This window comes from Capra hircus, chromosome 10 (assembly GCF_001704415.2).
Source record: "Capra hircus breed San Clemente chromosome 10, ASM170441v1, whole genome shotgun sequence".
Lineage (NCBI taxonomy): Eukaryota > Metazoa > Chordata > Mammalia > Artiodactyla > Bovidae > Capra > Capra hircus.
The window spans coordinates 77,696,448-77,701,394 of NC_030817.1; positions in this window are offsets into that span (position 1 = coordinate 77,696,448).

The window sequence follows — 4,947 nt, forward strand, 5'->3', positions numbered from 1 at the left end:
ACTATCATGTGAGATGAGTGCAATAGTGCGGTAGTTTTAGCATTCTTTGGCATTGCCGTTCTTTGGGATTGGAATGAACACTGACCTTTTCCAGTCCTGTGGCCACTGCTGAGTTTTCCAAATGTGCTGGCATATTGAATGCAGCACTTTCACAGCATCATCTTCCAGGACTTGAAAGAGCTCAACTGGAAATCCATCACCTCCACTAGCTTTGTTCATAGTGGTGCTTTCTAACGCTCAGTTGACCTCACATTCCAGGATGTCTGGCTCTAGGTGAGTGATCATACCATCGTGATTATCTTGGTTTATCTTATAAGCACTGAATAACCATAAAATATGGAAAGGTTAAAGACAAAAGGAAAACTACAAAGAAGCCGACAACTGAGGATCATAATGGGGTATGACAAAATAAAGGAGCCAAAAATAATTGAAAACTTCTGTGGAGCGTATAGAACTAAGAAAACACAGCTGAGTACAGAGGTAGTGCAACTGCGATGTGTGTGTTCTCAGTCGTGTCCAGCTCTTGGGACACCATCAACTGTAGCCCACCAGGCTTCACTGTCCATGGATTTACCCAGGCAAGAATACTGGAGTGTGTAGCTATTTCCTTTACTAGAGGATATTCCTGATCCAGGGATCGAACCCCATTGCCTACATTGCAGGTGGATTCTTTACCGGCTGAGCCACCAGGGATATTTAGCTTTTAATATGCGGAACTTTTCAAAAGGTTGAGTTCTGGTGGGAGGTTAGCTCTGCAGTTTATTTATTCAGTCTCAAGAGGGGGCTGCTTCATTTGGAAACGGTGGTCCTTTCTGGCTATAAAGGAAAGGAAACAAGTTTTCCATCGATGTTCCACAGAAAAGTGAAGAAAAATGACAGATTTTCATTGTCTTTAGATAAACTGATTTTATAATCCTTTGTTAAGTGCATGTGGTCAAGGATTCAGGAAGTCATAGCCTTGTAGCCTTAACCTTTTCCATGTACCTCCCTAAACATTGCTTTCCCATTTCCCACCCCTGTTAACTTTTCCCTTCTCTATTCCTTATGCTCTTTTCTCTTCACTCCTCTTTTTCTGCCAGGATCACCCGCCTCCACGCTTCTCCACCCCAGATAGTTTGCTTTCCCTTCTGTCTTTTCTCTGTCTCAGCATCCTTGGTGTCTCTCTGTCTCAGCATCTTTGGTGCAGAGCACCTACAAACACGGGCACAGAGGGCATAAGGATTAAGGACCATTGTTCAAGGAGGATGAGGAGAATACCATCCTTGTTGTCAGTTACTATATGAAGAACCGATGCATTGAGAAACATCTTCCTAGATGGAGACAGATGCATGATTCCAAGGACCTTTTCAGGATGCTGAGCTCCAATGTCCAAGCTCAAGATGTTTAGCTTTTTGTCTCAATGTTATTAATATTTCCTGTCCCTCAGAACAACCACAGCCTACTTTGAAATCTCACATACATTTACTAGAACATGGATGGGAATTTTCATCTCTTTACAATATAGAGCTCGGTAAATCTTTCTGGGATTAAGCAATATTTTCCACAAGCTTCACGGAGCATCAGAAAATTTCTTTGAAGAAGAAATGATAGGACACAGGTTCTGGATAGACACACCATTGTGCCTGGTGTTCCTTTTCCAGAGCCAGACTTTAAACTTCACAAAAATATCAGTCAGTACCCTGTGAGTTGGGAACGTCTCGCCTTCTTTGCAAGATGTGACTAAAACAGGCCAGAAAGGCCTAGACAGTGAACTGCTTGATCATTGGCTGACAGATCCTGGCGACAACACACTGCAATGGACACCTGCACTGGTTGGAAGTCTCTAACAGCAGCAGTTGCTTCTGTTCTCTGGAAACAAGCCCAGGAGCAGACACAAGTGTGAGCTCTGAGCCCACAGTCCTGGTTTGTCCTTGAAATATGAGGCTGGTGATTGGAGTAACTGTTTTTCTGACCTTCGGTAAGTGTTCTACATCTATAAGGGATGACTTTGAGGCCAAGGAACCGTGAAGGGTCATTTGCTGTCTGCTCCTCTCGCTGTGTTTTATTTAGCATTGTAGCAATGGAATAGAGAACAGATGTATGCATTTGCTAGGGAGCACAAACTTCCATATGACAGGTTAATTCATAGCCATGATCCAGAAGAGACCTTAGTAATAAGCAGGTTGGAAGAACTCTCTGGGGTTATTGAGCCAAGGACCCCAGGATAAAGCCTATAGACTTCTCAGATTCTTGCCATGTGTCTTTGGTCCCTATATAATAAGCACCAATAATATTTCTCAGTACATAGATAAAAACACTGGAGTAGGGGGTAGGTCCAGACAGTTTGGGGAGTGTTGTGTCCTTGATCCACAGAATTAGACTGATTTGTCGTCAGGGGATAATTTCATTTTCTTGACCCTTCAGGGACTGTGACTGATGCTAAGACCACTCAGCCCAGCTCCATGGATTGTGCTGAAGAAGAGGATGTAACCCTGTCTTGTAGCCACTCTACCATTGGTGGAAATGACTATATACATTGGTTTCGGCAAAATCCCAATCAGAGCCCACAGTATGTCATTCATGGCTTACGAGGCACAGTGAACAGCAGCATGGCCTCTCTGACCATAGATTCAGATAGAAAGTCCAGCACCTTGTCCTGCCCCAGGTCACCCTGAGAGACACCGCTGTGTACTACTGCGTCCTGAGAGAGGCACACTGGGACAGACGGGGCTGCACCTGTGCAGCATCTCTGGTGGGAAGATGGTGGGGAGGGATAGAGTTGGGGGAGCAGTCACAAGAGCAAATCTAGAGTCATCTGGAAGGAGAGTCAGAAGAGCAGTAAGACATGAGGTAAATGAAGGGAAGGGAAATGGAAGAAGATGGATAAAGAAAAGAAGAGAAAGGGGACAGGGAAGAAGTGCTCCATTGGTTGATGTGGCTATGAATGATAAGGAAATTAAGAATCATAATTTTAACACAGGAATAAAGTGAAGAGGTATTAATAATTTTTCATGGCTCCTCCTCGTGTCAATAAAATGTTGGTTTTAGTGTGTTAAAGATGAAAAGGTAAGGAAAACACAAATAATTCTCCTGTTCCAAAGCTTCTTTCATTTGGATGCAGGACAAATCCATACTCAGAAATGCTTATTATTACAGTTGTTTCACTTGCAGATTGATCTTACTCAGAGGAAAATCTGAAATGTTATTTTGTTACTACTCTAGAACACACATGTTTATGATAAAAAAAAATTTTAAGGAAACAAAAAGTAAGTGAATATTTACTTTTAATCTGTCTAGAAGTTCTGCCTCCATAAAGAGTTTTCATCATATTTTATATTCTCTAAGCAGCACATAGATCCATCTCATCATAAAATCTCAGGCAGAGCAAAAGTGAAGGCTCATAGCTGTATCTCCTTCATTCCACCAGATGAAGGCGATTCCTCCCATTGTCCTTTTCTGACAGTTTAATGTATATCATATCAGCCTGTTTATTTCAATTACATATATTTTTTCACAGTTCCCCAGGTGAAAGGTTTCCCTGATGAAAGGCTTCCCCTTGATGAAAATGAAAGAGGAGAGTGGAAAAGTTGGCTTAAAACTCATCATTCAAAAAACTAAGATCATGGCATCCAGTCCCATCACTTCATGGCAAATAAATGGGGAAACAATGAAACAGTGAGAGACTTTATTTTGGGGGGCTCAAAAATCACTGCAAATGGTGACTGCAGTCATGAAATTAAAAGACGCTTGCTCCTTGGAAGAAAAGATATGACCAACTTAGACAGCATATTCAAAAGCAGTGACATTACTTTGGTGACAAAGGTCTGTCTAGTCAAAGCTATGGTTTTTCCAATAGTCATGTATGGGTGTGAGAGTTGGACTATAAAGAAAGCTGAGCACCAAAGAATTCATGCTTTGGAACTGTGGTGTTGGAGAAGACTTTTGAGAGTCCCTTGGACTGCAAGGAAATCAAACCAGTCCATCCTAAAGGAAATCAGTCCTGAATATTCATTGGAAGGATTGATGCTGAAGCTGAAGCTCCAGTACTTTGGCCACCTGATGCGAAGAACTGACTCATTTGAAAAGACCCTGATGCTGGGAAAGATGGAAGGTAGGAGGAGAACGAAATGACAGAGGATGAGATGGTTGGATGGCATCGCTAACTCAATGGACATGAGTTTGAGCAAGCTCCAGAAGTTGGTGATGGAAAGGGAAGCTTGGCCTGCTGCAGTCCATGGGGTTGCAAAGAGTCGGACACGACTCAGCCATTGAACTGAATTGAACCCCAGGTGGTGCAGTGATAGAGAATCTGCCTGCCAATGCAGTAGACACAACAGAGGCAGGTTCAATTCCTGGGTCAGGAAGATACCCTGGAGTAGGAAATGGCAACCCACTCCAGTATACTTGCCTGAGAAATTCCATGGACAGAAGAGCCTAAGCGGCTGATCTAGTGGGTCGCAAAGAGTTGGACCCAATTGAACACACACACACATATCTTTGCACATCACTTTATGCAACTGCACACACATTTATATACATACATACATACGTACACACACACAGATCAAACGGTTTGCCATTACATTGAATTTATTTGGATATTTTACACTGTGCCTTTTAATTTTCATTTAATAATGTCCTGGAGCTCTTTCTACAGTTGAAACAAAGTAGAGTGACCCACTACATTCTTTCTGATGCTTATTTAGTCCTTTGAAACATTTTATCATTAAATTAATTAATAATTAATTAATTTTTAACTCTTTAATGATTAATTGTTTCTTATTCTTTGCTATCATAAAGAATGTGTCTTACACATCTTTGTAGAATCACTTTGGCATGTACATGAAAAATTTAATTAGATGTATGAATTAGATACTAGAAAATTTGATTAGATGTTCAATAAAGGGCACATTTAAAATTTTTGGAGAAGTGGCATTTTGCCCTCTATATGCTGTAAACAGTCATACT